Source organism: Bufo bufo, chromosome 10 (genome assembly GCF_905171765.1).
Source record: "Bufo bufo chromosome 10, aBufBuf1.1, whole genome shotgun sequence".
NCBI lineage: Eukaryota > Metazoa > Chordata > Amphibia > Anura > Bufonidae > Bufo > Bufo bufo.
The window spans coordinates 63,642,248-63,664,304 of NC_053398.1; the positions used below are offsets into that span (position 1 = coordinate 63,642,248).

Consider the following 22,057-nt stretch of genomic DNA (forward strand, 5'->3'; position numbering starts at 1 on the left):
CTCTGTAGCTCCAAATGATGTATGAATGTAATCACAGTTGAACTGGAAGGGCTGGAAGTCTCCTCCTCGGCTTCTGTTGTAGGAACTCCTTATAACGGGCAGGCGGCTGACCTTTAGTAATCCGGTCGGATCTCCGAAGTGGCTGTGGCTCTATAGGCCTTGGTTCAAGGTCACTTGGTACATCTTGAGCTTCTGAGGATCCTTCACAAGGTACTTCTTTTGGCTGAGGTGGGGCTGTATTAGTCTTGGCAGGAACAAGAAAGTTAAGTACCGGCATAAGAAAGCACTGTAGGGGATCTGATTCCAATAATAGTTTTGCAATAGACTGTGTTGGTTCCTCTGGATCAGGTGATTTTTCAGACACTTGCTCTGTGGATGGAGTTTCTTCTTGGATTGGAGCTTCTTGCTTCAAAGACAGCTTCAGACGGTTGCAATGCACTATTTGTGGTGCTCTTTTCTCTTTGGTGATTTCGTAGATATCAGTCTCAGGATTGGGAATAGCTGTGATGACGTAGGGTTCTCTTTCCCATTTACTATCCAGTTTACTGGTGCGTTGATTATTTTTCAGCCACACATGGTTACCAAGTTTTAAGGGTTCTGCTTTTGCAGACTGATCATAGTCTTTCTGTTCTTTTGGCATACATTCGCCATATGGATTTGGACAATCTCTTAGGCATCAGCTAGGTATTTTTTAAGTTTACTGACCCAATCAGTTTGTGGTAAAGGATTGATGGAATCTGGAGCTTGTACATCCAAGGTGAGATCTGCAGGTAATCTTCCTTGATGGCCAAACATAAGGTAATATGGAGTGTATCCAGTAGAACAATGGATGGTGTTGTTGTAAATATACATCCATTGAGGTAGTAGAGTTGGCCAATCAGTTCTTTCAGCAGGTGGCTCAGCTCTCAACATCTCAATCAAGGTTTGGTTTTTTTTCTAGCAAAGTCCGTTACCTTAAGGATGGTACGCTGTTGTTTTCATCTTAGAACAATGTGAAGTGAACATTGTGAGGAATATGGATTAATATTTAATGTCAGCCATGTTCCCACACCAACCATCTGCTGAAAGGTAGCAGAGGTAGTGAGCTCCACAGGGGGGGGTCCTGCTTCAAAGCCAGCCAGATGGCAGAGAGCCTTTAGCAGTCCACCTTTGTTTACAATTTCTCACCTCCTTTCAGCCATCCAGGGGTCTAGGCCATTCCCCAGTTTGATGCACATTATCAGACATCACGGAACCAGTGATTTATAAGGAATTATGAATCGGCAGTCCATCACAGACATAAACCAGATGCATATTTATGTCCCTGTGGCCATGATGAACAGGCCCGTGGTCATAGCTTGGTGGTGGGATGCCAGGGAGGGGAGATATACTTATCTCCCCACAGAAACCAAATAACGGTACCATGCTTGGCCTCTACTGGTAGCCGGAACCCAGGCAGATCCATTGGTCCCAGAACCACCTCCCTGTGACATTCTGGTCTGGAGCCATGAGCCCTAATAGGTTTTGTGGCTCATGTACTGCCAGCCCAGCAGAGGAGGGGTGGACCCCTCCCAGAGGCCGGGAGGGGCCGGCTACAGGTTAAAAGGCTTGTGCCGGCAAGCAGGCGTGTCTTTCTCTGAAGGGAGGTCACATTGCGCCATGTGTTTAGAGGGACCTGCAACCAGTGGACATCACTCCTTCCCATGTGACCACAGCTAAGAACCCATGACAACCCAAAGGACTCCTATATCTGTTAAACTGACTTTTGTTCTGCTTTGTTTGTACTACACCATCTGTATTTACCACTCAGACCACTGTATATATTTTCTGTGTATATTGTGTTATGTCTAGTGAGTCCTTAAGGCAATTAAATATATAATTTAATCTTGTGCTGTTCTTGTATCTCGATCACGAATCCCCACATCCGTGCTTCGGCCTAGTTATACACTACCACGGGTTGGTTTCTTACCCTATATAATCCAGTTAGCGGACAGGGCTTATATCAAACCAGAAACTGGTGGCAGTCTTCCCGGGCTGGGAACGTGCTGTTTCACTGGAGCAGTGAAAAGGCTCTTTCAGCTTGTTGCCTCTCTGTGCCCGTGTGGACAGGAGTCTGTGAAAACTGTACCAAGACTGACTTTACCCGCTCCTCCAGGAGGGTGTAACGTCATGCCTTGGTAACCAGTGACCACACTGTATCTCGCTGGCTCTACGTAGTTGACGTCTGACGTCAGTCGGGGTATGATATTCGTCACATACATAGTTCATGGAAGAGTTGGGATTTAAAAGCAGATCGTTGATCTGTGAGAATCTTTTCATGGCATCCATAGGGCAACAGGAAATTCTTCCAGAAAACGTTTGCAGTGGTTTTGGCTGTCAAGTCTTTAACAGGTACAGCTACCACAAATTTGGTGTAGTGATCAATTATTGTCATGGCGTAGGTACAGTACAGACCAAAAGTTTGGACACACCTTCTCATTCAAAGAGTTTTCTTTATTTTCATGACTATGAAAATTGTAGATTCACACTGAAGGCATCAAAACTATGAATTAACACATGTGGAATTCTATACATAACAAACAAGTGTGAAACAACTGAAAATATGTCATATTCTAGGTTCTTCAAAGTAGCCACCTTTTGCTTTGATTACTGCTTTGCACACTCTTGGCATTCTCTTGATGAGCTTCGAGAGGTAGTCCCCTGAAATGGTTTTTCACTTCACAGGTGTGCCCTGTCAGGTTTAATAAGTGGGATTTCTTGCCTTATAAATGGGGTTGGGACCATCAGTGGCGTTGAGGAGAAGTCAGGTGGATACACAGCTGATAGTCCTACTGAATAGACTGTTAGAATTTGTATTATGGCAAGAATAAAGCAGCTAAGTAAAGAAAAACGAGTGGCCATCATTACTTTAAGAAATGAAGGTCAGTCAGTCAGCCGAAAAATTGGGAAAACGTTGAAAGTAAGGGCTATTTGACCACGAAGGAGAGTGATGGGGTGCTGCGCCAGATGACCTGGCCTCCACAGTCACCGGACCTGAACCCAATCGAGATGGTTTGGGGTGAGCTGGACCGCAGAGTGAAGGCAAAAGGGCCAACAAGTGCTAAGCATCTCTGGGAACTCCTTCAAGACTGTTGGAAGACCATTTCAGGGGACTACCTCTTGAAGCTCATCAAGAGAATGCCAAGAGTGTGCAAAGCAGTAATCAAAGCAAAAGGTGGCTACTTTGAAGAACCTAGAATATGACATATTTTCAGTTGTTTCACACTTGTTTGTTATGTATATAATTCCATATGTGTTAATTCATAGTTTTGATGCCTTCATAGTCATGAAAATAAAGAAAACTCTTTGAATGAGAAGGTGTGTCCAAACTTTTGGTCTGTACTGTATATCCTGAGCGACTTGGTTCTAGCTTTACGTGATCAATGGCCACTATTTCTATTTTTTTTTTGCTTACAATGGGATATAATGGTGCTCTTTGATCATGTCTCTCATTTCTTCCAGTGGCACAAGTGGATCATTCTCTACACCGATTCTCAATATCTTCTCTCATTCCAACCCAATAAAATCTTCTGCAGATGGTAGCTTCTGTTGCTTGTACAGCAAAGTGTCCTGACCTGTCGTGGTACATTTCGAGGATAATTCTGGCATCTCGGCGTGGTACTATAATTTGATACAGCCGATCATTGGTGATGGGATCTAGGGTTATTCTCATTATTAGTCCCTTTTGCATGAAGAGTTCCTTTCAGTGTCTCCATAGATTGAGCAGTTCTGGATCTGCATTTTTTCTGCAGATTCTTTCTGGTGTTCTTCCACTAGTGAAGAAATCTTGTAGCTCACCTAATACTCTGCTCTCTGCTTGCAATTTGATCCACCTTTTTTTCTCAACTTGGGGTTCTGGATTTCTCTGCTGTTGGAAGTTAAGGACTTCTTTAGGCTACTTTCCCACTTGCGTTTGGTGTGGATCCATCATGGATCTGCACAGACGCATCCGTTCAGATAATACAGCCGTCTGCATCCTTTCAGAACGGATCCGTTTGTATTATCTTTATCATAGCCAAGACGGATCCGTCTTGAACACCATTGAAAGTCGATGGAGGATGGATCTGTTTTCTGTTGTACCAGATTGTGTCATAGAAAATGGATCAGTCCCCATTGACTTACATTGTGTGTCAGAATGGATCCGTTTGGCTCAGTTTCGTCAGACGGACACCAAAGTGAAATGGAGACGGAATGGAGGCAAACTGAGGCAAACTGATGCATTCTGAGCGTTTCCTTTTCCATTCAGAATGCATTAGGGCAAAACTGATCAGTTTTGTACCGCTTGGGAGAGCCCTGAACGGATCTCACAAATGGAAAGCCAAAACACCAGTGTGAAAGTAGCCTTACCTTGGCCTTTGATGGTGATAACATTTTGTTGAGCAAAATGTTTATAGAAAGCCGGCATCTCTACTTCTTCCCATATGTCTTCCGGTTCACTGGGGTCTTCTCTGTTAGGCAGATGGGATAAGGTATCTGCATCCTCATTTGATTTGCCTGTTCTGTACTTGACCACGAAGCTGTAGTTAGCAAGACGTGCGGCCCATATTTGTTCTAAGGCTCCTAACTTGGCTGTGTTGAGGTGCGGCAGTGGGTTGTTATCAGTATAGGCCACAAATGGTGTTGTTGCGAGGTAGTCTTTAAATTTTTCAGTGACAGCCCACACAAGTGCGAGGAATTCCAGCTTGAAGGAACTGTAGTTCTGGTCATTTTTTCTTGGCACCTCTAAGAGATCTGCTAGCATAAGCAATTACTCTCTCCTTACCTTCTTGCAGTTGACAGCAGACAGGACAGCTCCCAGGCCTTTCTTACTGGCATCAGTGTAGAGATGGAATGGCTGTTGGTAATCTGGATAGCCTAAGACAGGTGGTTCGGTCAACTTCAGGAGTTGTAAAGCGATATCTCTATCTTCATTCCATTCTATTGGTATCTGGGCTTTCTGGTACTTCTTGGGATGTCCTCTCAGGAGTTCTTGTATCGGCTCAGCAATCTGGGCAAAGTTAGGGATAAAACGTCTGTAGTATCCTGCAAAACTAAGAAAACTTTTTACCTCTTTTACTGTGGTAGGAGTAGGCCAATAATGGACTGGGGCTATCTTTTCTGGATCTGGCTTGACACCTTCAGAACTGACAATATGTCCCAGGTACTTGACTTCTGGTTTCAGTAGGTAGCACTAAGAGTGTTTGATCTTGAGTCCGTGCTTGATGAGGACTTGAAAAACTTCTGCAAGATGTTTTAAGTGGTCTTCATAGGATTTAGAGTAGATGATAACATCATCTAGGTATAGCAAGACAGTTTCAAAGTTCTTGTGGCCTAAACAGTGTTCCATTCGTCTTTGGAAAGTTCCAGGTGCATTGCAAAGTCCAAACGGCATATAGTTAAATTCAAATAGGCCCATAGGGGTAGTAAATGCAGTGTTTTCACGAACTTCAGGAACCATGGGTACCTGCCAGTATCCACTGGTTAAGTCCACAGTAGAAAAGTAAGCTGAGAAGCCTAATGCTGTCAAGGAGTCCTCGATTCTTGGTAAAGGATAGGCATCCTTGTGAGTAATTTGATTTGTAGTCTACAAAAAAACGAATGTTACCATCTTTCTTTCGGACAAGGACTAGAGGTGCAGCCCATGGACTATGGCTGTCTTTGATGATTTTTGAATCCTTCATCTCCTGGATTATCTTTTTCACAGATTGGTACATTATTGGTGGTATAGGCCCGTACCTTTCTTTAATTGGAGGTTGTGAACCGGTAGGGATGGTGTGCTTGATTACACTGACCTCTCCATAATCTGAAGGATGTTTACTGAAGGCTTGATGATGTTCCTTTACGACTTTTAAGACTCCTTAAATTTGTTCCTCAGGTGTAGAAGTATCTCCCACATTGAGCTCTGTCCACCATGATGTATTTGGAGTATGATTTTGAATATTCAGCTTTTGAGTAGACTGTTCAGTCGTAACTGCAGGTACACTGATAACATCTTGAAAAGTGACTTGTAACAACTGAGCAACAGGGCAGTGCTTGGTCAAAGTTATACTGTTACTACTTAAGTTCAGGAGACAAATTGGCACTTTACCTTGAGAAACAGTCACTAGGCTTCTTGCACCTTGGACTAGAGGATGGTCCTGTAGGTTGATAGGTTCTACTTAGGCTACTTTCACACTTGCGTTCGGAGCGGATCCGTCTGGTGTCTGCACAGACGGATCCGCTCCTATAATGCAAACGATGGTATCCGTTCAGAACGGATCCGTCTGCATTATATTTCAGAAAAAAAACTAAGTGTGAAAGTTAGTCAGACGGATCCGTCCAGACTTTGCATTGAAAGTCAATGGGGGACGGATCCATTTGAAAATTGCACCATATTGTGTCAACTTCAAACGGATCCGTCCCCATTGACTTACATTGTAAGTCTGGACGGATCCGTTTGGCTCCGCACGGCCAGGCGGACACCCGAACGCTGCAAGCTGCGTTTGGGTGTCCGCCTGCTGAGCGGAACGGAGGCCAGGCGGAGCCAGACTGAGGCATTCTGAACGGATCCGCATCCACTCAGAATGCATTGGGGCTGGACAGATGCGTTCGGGGCCGCTTGTGAGAGCCTTCAAACGGAGCTCACAAGCGGAACCCCGAACGCAAGTGTGAAAGTAGCCTAAGGCTTGGTAGTCTGGACCTTGGATTCCAAGAGCGGCTCGGCACCATAGGAGTGTTTCAGTATTGGGTTTCAGTATCACTGGTTGGTTATCTTTGATGCGAGCACAGCAAATCTCTCCTCTCTCATTAGCAAATTTCTGTTGTGCACTTAATACACGGATGGTCTGTTGTATCACCTTTTTGGAGGCAGGTGAAGAGTTAGGCATAGACTTGTGCAAAGCTTCAAGCATTTCAGTATAACAGTTCCTAAGCAGGTTCATTCCTAGGACTACTGGAGGGTTGTTATCTTCTCTGACTTGCATAACAATGATACCTTGTTGGAGTAGTGTAGTTACTCCCACTTGAAGAGTTGGCTCCCAGTATCCATGCACTGGTACAGGTTTGCCGTTGCTGGCTATAATGCTCAGCCAGGATTCTGGTGGCTGTGTCAGCTGGTTTTGGTCCCAGTATTCCTCAAAGGCATTCCGTTGGATAGTTTTGACTTGAGACCCGGTATCCAATAAGGCAACAAAGGGAACCCCATTGATTTGGAGAACCACTTCTGTATGGGAGCCTACATATCTGGGCATCCAGCTGGGATCTTCTGTACCTAATGCTCTACCTCCCGAGGGGTGGTCCTTGGCCTCTGGGATCGACCTTTTTAACTGCCAGCACATCATTTCTGTATGACCTGGCTTTTGACAGTATCTACAAATGTCTCACTTCGGCTCGTTAAAGCGGTCAGTGAGATGTCTACCAGAGTTTCTGGGATAAGTTTCTTTATAATCAGGAGGGAAATGTTTTCTTGGTGACGGTGTCTTATCCACCAAAAATAAGGGTTTCTCCCACTGTTCTAGTTTTTGGCATACTTTCTCCAGACTTTTGGTTAGGAAGTTAACTTTCTCTGTCAAGGCAGCGACTGCATCAGGAACCGGAGCTTGGGCTTCCTGACTGACTATAGAGTGACATTTTGGAGATGTAGTTGGCTTATACACAGACATTTCAGCAGGCCTAGCAGGTTACTGTAAGGATAATGCAAAGTCTCTAAGTGACTCACCGGGCTGCTGTCTCTTACTGAAGAATCTTATCTTGACCTTTGACACAGTCCTGGGTTCAAATGTGATATAGAGTCGTTCAAATATCTGCTTCAGTGTTTTTCTCTCTGAGCTTGGCCAGGATTTAACTTCTCTGCGGGCCGCTCCTTCCAATTGTGCAATGAGGATTTCCATTTGCTGTTCTGCTGACACAGGGTACAATCTGAATATAGCCAAAAAAAATTCTTTAAATTCTCTTTAAGTATGAGCTTCCCCCGCGTATCGTGGGAACCAGGGTGCTCCAAAGAAATAAGGAATTGTTAAAGGCATCATGCTTGGTGCTGCAGCGGCTGGTAATGCACTAGGACCAGCTGCGGTTACTGCAGGGGACCTGTTAAAGTCAGGCTGCTCACTGTCTCCTTGTTCAGACATGGCAGTGACAGGCCTTCAATATAATGCAGGTTAAATATAGTTTCACACACTTTTTGTGTTGCGTTGCTATGGGCAACCGCTACTTTGTAGGTGTGTGGCCCTTTAAGAGTCATTGTGACAACTTAGTATAGAGCAGTATGGTGCTCTGTAAGGCAGATTATGCTCCCAAACAGTCCCGCTTAACGTTACTTCTTCCCAGCGGCACTTACTCTGATATTCCTGGACGGTTCCCAGGTTGCAGGGGAATCGGAACACTATTATATTTGTTCTGTGGAGAAGGGCTGTTGATCTCCCTTTTCTTTTGTCCATTCACCCTCACGTAGTCTCGCGTCTCTTTAGCGTGCTTGCACACGTCACGCTCCCTTTTCATGCGCTTCCCTCCCCCTAGGTCCGTTTGTAAGGCAGGAGGGGCGGCGCTGATTTGCAAGTATTAGCAGCAGCGTTAGTATTGGCACAATTCTAATAAGTTATTTTTGCATATGAGGATTCGCTTCTCTTTTCCCGCTTTTATAGGCGTGGCCTCACAGCAATAGTGCAGTACAACTAATAAAGGGACTTCAGGCGGCCATTTTAGATGCATAGAAAAGTCCATTCACTGACAGCAAGCGATGACAATGACATAGAAATATGCGATTTTTCCAGTTTTGACACTGCAGTTTAATAACAGGTGACTAGTACTGCATATCCAAGCAACTCTCAATATATATTTGGACAGTTCTGCAGCTCAATAAAAGCATTTAAAGTTTGCACTGTATTAAAGCACATTGAGAGACTCTCAGGCAAACAAGTGGGGCTTATTCTCATAAGGCAATGGGTTTTTCGTAGTGTCACCAATTCTTGCAGCATGTCGGGGCTCCCTATGGAGGATGCGCGCGTGAGCTTACTAGTGATAAGGTGCCGAAGATAGTAGTACTCACGGTTTAGTTGTCCCTTGGGGCCGGCAGTGCAGTGGATGGGAAGACAGCATGAAATCCTCTGGGGCACTCTCGGTTGCAGGGAACACCAGCCAGATGTTGGTTGAGGTGCCCTTGATGGTAATTGGTGTAAGGTGCTTTTGCGGCTGGGCCCCTGGTTCGTGATGCCAGCACCATTAGGTGCAAATGTTGGTGGTAGTAGTTGAAATGATAATATAGAATAAGGGAGACTAGAGCTTTTAACAAACTCCCAGTACTTTACTGAAGCTGTTCCACAGATCATCAAGGTATGCAACAGTCATTTACATAAAGGCAGCTTTCACCGTGATTCACATTAGTTCCCAGAAGTTGCATAAGGAATCATCCTCTATAACAATCAGTCTTTCTCTCTCTTACTTCTCCAGGTTGGAGGGATGAAATATCTCTGCTGTCCAGTATAATCGTATACTTCGGTATCCTCCTCTAGGAATACTATACTCTGACAAATGGCCTTTTTGTCTTTAATTATGGTGGATAGCTTGTAGCTTGAGATCTCTCCACCTGAAGCAAAGGAGTCTGGAGTCTGATAAATGACAGTTACCTTCCTTTGTCAATATCCTCATCCCCTCTCTGGGTTGCCTGGAGATACTGTAATCTTTTCCCTTCTATGGGCTGGTACATGGAACTAAGTATGGAGTTTTTATATCTCTGCAAAATGGCTGCTGAGGTTCAGATTGTCCTCAGACATGACACACTGACCTTCTTCTTCCTGCACTGTGCACAGACTGTGTGTAGGGCGGAGTTAACCCTGGGAGGCTTGTTACAACCTCCTCCTCCCTATGCAACTTTATGAGAACAGATTTACAAGCATAGTTTACATAAAACACAATCACAACATTAAGCAGTGTGTTTCAGGACACTGCTCAAGTGGAGGCCATTATAACTACTGGGGGCATAAAGGGGTGTGTGAGGGGGTGATTAGCACAGACTACACAGGAATAGACTAAGTGTAACTTATCCAGCAAACTTTATTGTATTACTTGAAAACCACTCCACAAAACATGGCCGAGCTCCAGCCCCTAAAGCTTAATCCAAGACAGTAATAAAATTAATCTGCGGACACCGCCCAGTACTCTAATGCCAGCAAATGAACCCACAATTGTCCTGAGGAATCCACCACTTGGAAGGCGGCTCCCCTTGTCGAATGATGGGTGGCAGACGATCCCCAGTATCCATCCTCCCTTCTTGTGGAACCAGGATCTGGCTTCAGATCTAGCATCAGATCCTGGCCCCTCCAAAAGCACATAAAGACAATACAACAACCCCTCCTGCACCCCCCCTTGCCTGCTCCTTTGATAATTCCTCCTGGCTGATCAGCCCAGGGCCAGGTAGGGACCTGAATAATTACTAGCTACCAACCACCCTTCTGCTGGTCATTACAGCATCTTCTAGAAGATCCCTGGGCAAAAGTTGAAAAGTCCATGCAGTCATCCTTTTCTCACCACATTCCAAGGGGGTCTGTCTGCAGAACGTCTGCACAATGTTTATTCAGTGAAGACCTAGCAACACACAAAAGTTTTGCAGTCTCTTCCCCCTGAATGTTTGTAGGATACATGACCCCAGTAGATAGCTTGGTAGGTCCATGGCTGATAAGAGTAAGATGGAGGTGACAGTGGAATTCCAGTTTTGAGATCTGGCAGAGGATCTCAAAACCAGGCCAAATTGTTCAGTTTGGGGCCAATGTATTGTGAATGAGGCATTCTCTGTTCAGGATGCACCAGTATGCATTCCGTTTTGTGACCACACACAAAATCACTAAAAACAATGTAAGTCAATGGTGCTGGATCAGTTTTTTTTTTTTGGGATCCTAATAAAAACTGATTCATCACCCATTGGCTTACATTGTTTTAGTGAAGCGTCCGGTTTGTTTCATTTTGATTTAACACAACCGTGACCTAACGGAACGTATGTATCTTGATGTGTTCAATCAAACAGAACCGTTTTTTGTCCTCTGCTGGATCTCAAAACTGAAAAACCAAAGCACAGATGTGAAAGTAGCATTACTTATACTGGAGGCACTTATGGGGGGGCATTATATATATATATATATACAATTTATATATATATATACAAGCTGAAGGACCCGGCTTCGCTTGGGTATATTTAATCTATTTCATTTAATGTTTGTATGTGTCGTTAAAAGATATCAACACTATCCACTATAACAGTGAGATCTACAGCACCCCGCCCCCAAAACAGTGACCTCCTCAGTCCCCCTCCCCTTAACACTGACCCCACCACAGTACCTCCGTCCTTAAAATTGGACCTCTACAGCAGCTCACCCCCTTAACTTTTACCTATACAGCAGCCTTCCCCTTTAGGAGGGACTTTCACAGCATACCATCTCCTTGACAGCGACTTCCACAGGAGCCCACCCCCTTAACAGTGGCCTTTACTGGATCGGGGGCGTGTCCTTTTAAACAGCTCACTCTAAGACAGCAGCACTATTCTGTCTGAGTGTGAGCAGCAGGGAGAAAGTCACCCTCCCTCCCACCTTTGCAGATGAAAGAAGTTTATTTTTACCTTCATTTTTTCAATCCCGGCTGAGGAGTGGAGGGGCGTGGCCTAACTTGATAGGGCGTGGTTTAGTGGGACCTGGGGGTGGGGTTTTAAGTCTTTTGAGGGTGCACACATTGTGGCAGGGGGTGTGTCTGGGCTTCTTTCTGCAAGGGTGACGCCCCTCTGGGCACCTTACTGGCTCATTTGCATACCAAATAAACTGGATTTTCAGAGGATAAAAACATCTATTGCTGGAACAAAGGCACATCTTGAAATAAGGTACTAAGTGCTATTATGCAATGGCTTTACTGCAATAGCAATTATCCTTGTGACAGATTTCCTTTAAAGCTCTCCTACAGCAGTAAAGATAAATGGCTGGGTTGTTATGGAAACCTGGAGTAAAACTGTGTATGTGGAGACTGGAGGACCTGCGAGCTTCTATTGGCTGATAAAGGTCATGTGACCAAGCTTCTATTGGCTAATGCATTTTTTGGGAATATCTCAGGAACGGTACGTCCTAGAGAGCTGAGACCTGGTCTAAAACCTTCCCGGACACCTGATGTACCTGTGTGCCAAATTTTGTGACTGTAAATGCGACGGTGCGGATTCCTTTAGCGGACATACACACACACACACACACACACATACACTCAGCTTTATATATTAGACTAGCTGAAGGACCCAGCTTCGTTTGGGTATATTTAATCTATTTAATTTAATGTTTGTGTGTGTCGTTAAAAGATATCAACACTATCCACTATAATAGTGACATCTACAGCACCCCACCCCTCAACAGTGACCTCCACAGCTCTCCACCCCTTAACACTGACCCCCCCACAGTGCCCCGTCCCTTAAAATTGGACCTCTACAGCAGCCCACCCCCTTAACTTTGACCTTTACAGCATGCTTCCCCTTTAACAGTGACTTTTACAGCATACCACCCTCTTGACAGTGACCTCCACAGGGGCCCGCCCCCTTAACAGTGGCCTTTGCTGGATCGTGGGTCTGTCCTTTTGAACAGCTCACTCTAAGACAGCAGCACTGTACTTTCTGAGTGTGAGCTACAGGGAGAAAGTCACCCTCCCTCCCACCTCTGCAGCTGACCGAAGTTGATTTTTCAATCCCTGTCGGCTCAGGAATGGAAGGGGGTGTGGCCTAACCAGATCTAGGCATGGCTTATCGGGACCTAGAAGTTGATTTTTAACTTAATTTTTAACTTAATTTTTTCTATCTGAGTCGGCTAAGGAGTGGGAGGGGCGTGGCCTAACCAGATAGGGGGCGTGTCCTTTTGAACAGCTCACTCTAAGACAGCAGCACTGTGTAAGCTGCAGGGAGAAAGTCACCCTCCCTCCCACCTCTGCAGCTGACAGAAGTAGATTTTTACTTTCATTTTTTTCAATCCACGTTGGCTCAGGAGTGGGAGGGGGCGTGGCCTAACCAGATAAGGGGTGTGGTTTAGCGGAACATGGGGGCAGGGTTTTAAGTATTTTGAGGGTGGACACATTGTGGCAGGGGGTGTGTCTGGGCTCCTTCCTGCAAGAGTGACACCCCTCTGGGCACCTTGCTGGCTCATTTGCATACCAAATAAACTGGACAGATTTCCTTCAAAGCTCTCCTACAGCAGTGAAGATACATGGCTGGGTTGCTATGGAAACCTGGAGTAAAACTGTGTATGTGGAGGCTGGAGGACCTGTGAGCTTCTATTGGCTGATAATGGTCATGTGACCAAGCTTCTATTGGCTAATGCATTTTTTGGGAATATCTCAGGAACGGTACGTCCTAGAGAGCTGAGACCTGGTCTAAAATCTTCCAGGACACCTGATGTACCTGTGTGCCAAATTTCGTGATTGTACATGCGACGGTGTGGATTCCTTTAGCGGACATACACACATACACTCAGCTTTATATATTAGATATGCCCACTTATATATGCACATATATTAACCCTTTTATATACAGTGTGAGCCCACTACATGGGCCTATCCAGGGGGTGTGCATATATATAAATATATATACAGTATGTATATATATATATATATATATATATACATACACCCCTTTGTCAGCATGCATGTCTTAATATATATATATATATATATATATATATATATACAGTCCTGATCAAAAGTTTAAGACCACTTGAAAAATTGCAAAAAATCATATTTAGCATGGCTAGATCTTAACAAGGTTCCAAGTAGAGCTTCAACATGCAACAAGAAGAAATGGGAGTGAGACAAAACATTTTTTGAGCATTCAATTTAATGAAAACAACAAATAAACTGAAACAGGCTGTTTTTCAGCTGATCAAAAGTTTAGGACCAAACGTCCAAAAAAGACCTAAACCCCCCCAAAACAGAAATCCAACTTCCAAACATGAACTCAGTAATGAGTAGCTCCACAGTTATTGTTTATCACTTCAAAAATTTGTTTCGGCATGCTGGATGCAAGCGTTTACATGAGGTGAGTGGGAACATTTCTCCAAGTGGTGAAGACGGCCGCACGACGGCCATCTACTGTCTGGAACTGTTGTCCATTTTTGTAAACTTCCCTTGCCATCCATCCCCAAAGGTTCTCAATTGGATTTAGATCAGGGGAACACGCAGGATGGGCCAAAAGAGTGATGTTATTCTCCTGGAAGAAGTCCCTTGTCCTGCGGGCATTGTGTACTGTAGCGTTGTCCTGTTGAAAAACCCAGTCGTTACCACACAGACGAGGGCCCTCAGTCATGATGAATGCTCTCTGCAACATCTGGACATAGCCAGCGGCCGTTTGACGCCCCTGCACTTCCTGAAGCTCCATTGTTCCACTGAAGGAAAAAGCACCCCAGACCATTATGGCGCCTCCTCCACTGTGGCGCGTAGAATACATCTCAGGTGGGATCTGCTTGTCATGCCAGTAACGTTGGAAACCATTAGGACCATCAAGGTTAAATTTTTTATCATCAGAGATTAAAACTTTCTTCCACCTTTGAATGTCCCATGTTTGGTGCTCTCTTGCAAAGTCCAAACGAGCAGTTCTGTGGCGTTCAAGGAGAAGAGGTCTTTGAAAATGTTTTTCGTATTTGAAGCCCTTCAGTCTCAGATGCCGTCTGATGGTTATGGGGCTGCAGTCAGCATTAGTAAGGGCCTTAATTTGGGTCGAGGATCGTCCAGTGTCTTGACGGACAGCCAATTGGATCCTCCGGCTCAGTGCTGATGAAATTTTTTGGGGTCTTCCACTTGACTTTTTTATTCCATAACTCTCAGGATCATTTAAGAATTTAAGAAATTCCAAATGACTGTCTTACTGCGTCCCACCTCAGCAGCGATGGCGCGCTGTGAGAGACCCTGCTTATGCAGTTCAACAACCTGACCATGTTCAAAAAGGGAGAGTTTTTTTGCCTTTGCCATCACAACGTGTGACTACCTGACAGAAAATGACAATGAATCCACATCTTTGCACAGATTTGGCCTTTTAAAAGGCATGTGGTCCTAAACTTTTGATCAGCTGAAAAACAGCCTGTTTCAGTTTATTCGTTGTTTTCATTAAATTGAATGCTCAAAAAATGTTTTGTCTCACTCTCATTTCTTCTTGTTGCATGTTGAAGCTCTACTTGGAACCTTGTTAAGATCCAGCCATGCTAAATATGATTTTTGCCATTTTTCAAGTGGTCCTAAACTTTTGATCAGGACTGTATATATATACTAGCTGAAGGACCCGGCTTCACTCAGGTATATTTAATCTATTTCATTTAATGTTTTTATGTGTCGTTAAAAGATATCAACACTATCCACTATAACTGTGACATCTACAGCACCTTACTCCCAAAACAGTGACCGACCCGTCCCTTACAATTGGACCTCCACAGCAGCCCACCCCCTTAACTTTGACCTTTACAGCAGCCTTCCCCTTTAACAGTGACTTTCACAGCATACCACCCCCTTGACAGTGACCTTCACAGGGGCCCACCCGCTTAACAGTGGCCTTTACTGGATCAGGGGCGTATCCTTTTGAACAGCTTACTCTAAGACAGCAGCACTATTCTGTCTGAGTGTGAGCTGCCGGGAGAAAGTCACCCTCCCTCCCACCTCTGCAGCTCACAGAAGTTGACTTTTGCCTTCATTTATTCAATCTCATTCGGCTGAGGAGTGGGAGGGGGCGTGGCCTAACCAGATCCGGGCGTGGCTTAGCGGGACCTAGAAGTTGATTTTTTATTTCATTTTTTCAATCTCAGTCGGCTGAGGAGTGGGAGGGGGCATGGCCTAACCGGATCAGAGGCGTGTCCTTTTAAACAGCTCACTGTAATACAACAGCACTGTGCTGTCTGAGTGTAAGCTGCAGGAAGAAAGTCATAGAAACATAGAAACATAGAATGTGTCGGCAGAAAAGAACCATTTGGCCCATCTAGTCTGCCCAATATACTGAGTACTATGAATAGCCCTTGGCCCTATCTTATATGAAGGATGGCCTTATGCCTATCCCATGCACGCTTAAACTCCTTCACTGTATTTGCAGCTACCACTTCTGCAGGTCTATTACATGCATCCACTACTCTCTCAGTGAAGTAATACTTCCTGATATTACTTTTAAAGTCAATGCAGCTGACAGAAGTTGATTTTTACATTCATTTTTTCAATCGCCATGGCCTAACCAGATAAGGGGCGTGGCTTAGTGGGACATGGGGGCGGGGTTTTAAATATTTTGAGCGTGGACACATTGTGGCAGGGGCGTGTCTGGGCTCCTTTCTGTAAGAGTGACCCCCCTCTGGGCACCTTACTGGCTCATTTGCATACCAAATAAACTGGCTTTTCAGAGGATAAAAACATCTATTGCTGGAACAAAGGCACATCTTGAAATAAGGTACTAAGTGCTATTAGGCCATGGCTTTACTGCAATAGCGATTATCCTGGTGACAGATTTCCTTTAAAGCTGACCTACAGCAGTGAAGATAAATGGCTGAGTTGTTATGGAAACCTCGGGTAAAACTGTGTATGTGGAGACTGGAGGACCTGCGAGCTTCTATTGGCTGATAAGGGTCATGTGACCAAGCTTCTATTGGCTAATGCATTTTTTGGGGAATATCCCAGGAACGGTACGTCCTAGAGAGCTGAGACCTGGTCTAAAACCTTCCCGGACACCTGATGTACTTGTGTGCCAAATTTCATGATTGTAAATGCGACGGTGCGGATTCCTTTAGCGGACATACACACATACACTCAGCTTTATATATTAGATATAAATATATACACTGAGGGCACTGCAGGGTTTGGGCCTCTTTGCATCCATTTTTAACAATTGTTATAAACGGCCATTAGGGTACTTTCACACTAGTGTCATTCTTTTCCGGCATAGAGTTCCGTCAAAGGGGCTCTATGCCGGAAATGAACTGATCAGGTATACCCCCATGCATTCTGAATGGATAGAAATCCCTTCAGTTTGCATCAGTATGCCTTCCGTTCAGTCACTGTCAGGCGTTTTGGCCAGACATAATACCGCAGCATGCTGCGGTATTATGTCCGTCCAAAATGCCTGATCAGTCGCCGGAATGCCGGATCGGGCATTAATTCCCATTGACTAGCATTAGTGCCGGATCCGGCATTGCAAAACAACTAAAGGACGGATCCGTTGCAGACCGGGAAAACTGTGAAAAAGACTGCAAGACGGATCCGTCCATCCGCATGACAAGCGGAGAGACGGATCCGTTCTTGCAATGCATGTGTAGACTGATCCGCACCTGGATCCATCTACAAATGCTGTCAGTTGCCACACTGATTGGCGGATCCGGCAGGCAGATCTGAAGACGGAACTGCCTGCCGGATCACACTAACGCTAGTGTGAAAGTACCCTTGCACAGTTACACAGCCAGAGAATTGATGCACATACTGATGCTGACAGTGCGTCCATTTTAAAGGCAGTTTATTTCCATGTGTGCTGTAGCTGAAATCTTCAGAGCTGAGACTGAACAGAGAATGTATAGCCCGCCTTTTCTGGCAAGCATCAGCTGAGCATTGTGTAACTTTTCTTGGAATCAGTTGCGTTTTATTCATACCATCCTTTAATAGATCAACAGATGTGTATTGTGTGTGTTTTTCAGTATTGCATAGGAAGTACATATGTTTAATACCTATTTACATAGCTTTGCTAGTTTTATTGTGCATTGCAAGGCCTGTGTTGAGGTGTTAGGTAGGGTATAAGGCAGAGAACGGGTTACATTACGTTTTGCTGAGTGTGCGAAGCATATTTGTTCTGAGTCATCCTGTGGGGGTTATTCTTCCTGCCGCGCCCCATGATTCACCATCACCACAATGTGTCAGAGGCCACAGAACAAAGAATGGCTGCAGAAATCCAGAGGGGTTCCCATTGACTACATTTCTTCCTATTGCATCTGCACTGCATCACTGGTGTTATCTTATTACCACCACTGCACCTTTGCTGCCCACTTTTTCTTGCCAATCTAAGGTCCGATTCTCACATCACTGTTTTGGTCAGTGATCCAAAACCAGGCACAGGTCAAAAACTCAGAACAGGTTTAACCCCTTCACCCCTGGAGCATTTTTTGGTTTTTGCATTTTCGTTTTTCACTCCCTGCCTCTCAGGGCCATAACTTTTTTATTTTTCCATTCACATAGCTGTATGAGGGCTTGTTTTTTTGTGGGACAAGTTGTACTTTCTGATAACACCATTTAGTATTGCATACAATGTAGTGAGAAGCTGGAAAAAAAATTCCAGATCGGGTGGAATTGTTCTTGGTCACTTTTAATACAATTTTTGGGGGAAGGTGAAGCGACCAAAAAATTGAGAATCATCCATTTTGATTCTTTTTCTGTTCCACCGTTTGCCATATGGGATAAATATGGGCATTTTTGCACGCGGTGATGCCTATGATGTGTATTTTTCTTTTGTTTATTTATTTGCACTTAGGTTTTTTGGGAAGGGTGGATTAGAATTTTTATGTTTTTAACAATTTTTAAAAGTTCCCATTGAGAATATGCAATCATTAGATTGCTTCTCTCATAGACTCCAATACATTAGCATGGGAGTCTATCGGAATTACACTATGTTCCTATGGAGCCCTGTCACAGGCAGGGTCTCCATAGGAACATATCTACAGCAGCCTCAGATCATTCAGGGGGACAGAGGCTGCCACACACAATATTGCGCTACCCCATTCCCCGCTAGGGAGAGATATTTCAGGCCAGAGAGCGCACCCTGCAGAGTTTTGTAGCTCCCAGATACCGTGGTCACATTTGAATACAGCATCTGAGTGGCTAAATGTCTGTGATCAACGTTATCAATGATCGCAGACATTAGCCCCTAATGTCTGCTATGGCGTCGGCTGCACTCGTGAGTGGGTGACACTTTTAAAGACCAGCCCAGTGCCGTTCATGTACAGTGCTGGGCAGGAAAGGGTTAAAAATATTTCCATCATACCGTATCTCTCTATCTATCCACTCGAGCACTGAGATTTATCAAAACTGGTGTAAAAGAGAACTGGCTTAGTTGTCCATAACAACCAATCAGATTGCAGCCTTCATTTCTCAGATGCACGATAAAAGAAATGCTCCAGCACCAGAAGGACGTAATGAAAAAATTCCCGGTCTTTATTCAAATCACCAGCATATCGGTGCATACAGCGACAGTGACACATTGACCCACTTGTCCCCACGATCTACGCGTTTCGGACGATGTTGTCCTTAGTCATGATCTCACCGGGAATTTTTTCATTACGTCCTTCTGGTGCTGGAGCATTTCTTTTATCGTGCATCTACTATTGGACTGGCTTGTGTCCGCCCCGTGCACCATTACACAGGATCGGAAGGTGAGCTGGCTGTAACCTCTTACTATTCATTTTTCAGAGCTCCTTTGGAAAATTTAAATTGGAATCTGATTGGTTGCTATGGGGAAGTAAGCCAGTTCTCCTTTACAGCAGTTTACTATGCTCATTTAGGCAACACTTTGCCATTTTGACATAGTTTTATTTCCAAAACTTTTTCCTCACTAAAAGCAGTGTGGATCCAAGGGGTTAAGGGGGACATTTATCAAAGTGCTGCACCAGTTTTGTGGAGTAAAAATGTTGCAAGCAATGTCGTGTACAACATTTCCTTTTTTTCCCCCCAGATTTTATTGAAATTTTGCAGCTTTTGATTTAGCTTATCCACTTTCAAAAGCGGAGTGAAACATTTCTAGAACTCTTAGATAGAGAGGGATGCATTAGTATTGACTTTAGCCAATACCTTGGATGGCAAGGAGAACAAAGAAGTGGATCCTTGACCTTGAAACTATGACGAGAAGACCCAGTTCAGTGGGGAGGACAGGTATGGTTGGATGAGTTGAAAACAGATAAGAAAGAAGAAACCTGGGCATTAACAATAGATAGATATTGGCCAATTTCATAGAGATCAGCCAAGAATGTAATTTAATTTAGCCAACTGAAGAATAGAATGAGAAGCTGGCCGTAGACATCAGATTTATGTCGGCCAAACCCACTGATTTGTGTGGGATCGATGCACCATCTAATGTGTATTGGACCTCCCCACTCTCCTCTGACGTCTGCATTTCAACTTTTTGTTTTGAGAGGAATCTGGCAGCAGCTTTCGCTCCTCTCCAGTGCACAAGACATGCATGCTTGGCCAAGCTGGGCATGCCTATGTCTGGGTGGATCAGGAGAGATAGCTGCTGGCTAAATGAGTGATGGGTGGATAGGGAGAAATAGTTGTTTGGCTGACAGCTATCTCCTGTGAATGGCTGGCTTTAGATTCAACATACCAGTCCTTTGTGCTCCTGGGAGACAAGCTCTTTGCAGAAGTGTCTGGAAGTGCTGCCCTCTCCATTACAAAATACACGTGAGATGCTTGGTATCTGACTTGTAACGCCAGCCAACCTTTACACCTTTATCCATGGATATATGTGAAAAAACTGCACAAATGACAGGACATCCCAGTTTAGCTACTTGGGGAGGGGGGCTATTAATCCATTCTTCAAATGCTTTTGCGTAACGTCCTCGTGCCTCGTGGATAACCTGTCATAATGCCTAAGGATGCTTTTAAAAATGAAAAACCTTTCTAAAACACAAATCCACGGCCAGGTCTGATATTTGTGTTACTGTCAGATTGCACAAAAGTTGTTGCTGGTTGTTTTCCACTTTCCACAAACATAGAAGAGGATTCTTTACGGTAAGAGCAGTGAGACTATGGAACTCTCTGCCTGAGGAGGTGGTGATGGTGAGTTCACTAAAAGAGTTCAAGAGGGGCCTGGATGTATTTCTGGAGTGTAATAATATTACAGGCTATAGCTACTAGAGAGGGGTCGTTGATCCAGGGAGTTATTCTGATTGCCTGATTGGAGTCGGGACGGAATTTTTTATTCCCCTAAAGTGAGGAAAATTGGCTTCTACCTCACAGGTTTTTTTTTTTGCCTTCCTCTGGATCAACTTGCAGGATAACAGGCCGAACTGGATGGACAAATGTCTTTTTTCGGCCTTATGTACTATGTTACTATGTTACTATATGTTACAAATCCACGGCCAGGTCTGATATTTGTGTTACTGTCAGATTGCACAAAAGTTGTTGCTGGTTGTTTTCCACTTGAAAAATGAACTGGTTAACTAAACCGTACATATCAAAATAAATCTGAATTAGCAGGAAAAATTTTTATTTTGGTCATTTTAAAAAGAGCCAGGTGGTCAAACATGACTTATGGTCCTACCACAGGAGGGAGTCATGCACCACCCACTGACCTCACTACCAAAATATGCAAAAAATGTACATGTACGGGTGTGGAACTCCCTAACTGTGTGAAACAGTTAACAACAAAAGGTTAGTAAGTTATTTGGTGATGATCCAGGGGTGTCTAATTTTTTTTAGATGCCTGAACTGGAAATATTAGCTTTACCTGCAGCATGCTTGCCTCAGTTACAGAATGTAGATGGTTTCTGAATGGTCCAAGTACAATTAGAAACATAGTGAGTGTCAGTAGTTTGTGTTAGCACAGGATACAAGATTTTTGCATCATATTATAAAGAAATACACTGTGACCAAATCATAATCACTCCGTATTTACTACTTTAATATACTGTAATATCTGGCGCTGTAGTATATGTTGAGAGGCTGAGATCTGTCATATTTCCCTTCCAGTACAATTATCCACCCCGGCATTTATCAGTAATTTACCACTACAGGCCTTGCATACAGTCTCTGTTTTATCTTCTGGATGTGTACACTAAACCCACTGCTGTTCTCCCATAATTCACCAGTGCAGCAGTTTAATTATGGCCATGCCAGTGTGCAGGGGGCCCTTGTTAGAGTCACAGCAGGCAGTGTAGACAGGGGCCCCTTGTTAATGTTCAGGCAGGGCTCTAATGATTAGACAGTAGTCAGCTAAAATGTAACAGAAGCATGCTTTGTGGATGAAATACACCTGTTACGGTTACAGTCACAGTTGACGGTACAAATCTTGAACACAACATTACAGAACAGTACCTGCTCATGGTTGTCTTTTATAATGCCTCAGCCTAGTGTACCGCAG

The 22,057-nt window shown here is 44.3% G+C and overlaps 1 long non-coding RNA gene across 1 annotated transcript; it reads left to right on the forward strand.

The window, feature by feature from the left end:
• The first annotated feature begins 1,007 nt into the window (after nucleotides 1-1,007).
• Nucleotides 1,008-21,183, forward strand: LOC120981101. Its single transcript, XR_005774623.1, has 3 exons — nucleotides 1,008-1,187; nucleotides 2,780-2,781; nucleotides 21,172-21,183. It is a non-coding gene; the product is annotated as an uncharacterized LOC120981101 (long non-coding RNA).
• The last annotated feature ends 874 nt before the right edge of the window (nucleotides 21,184-22,057 follow it).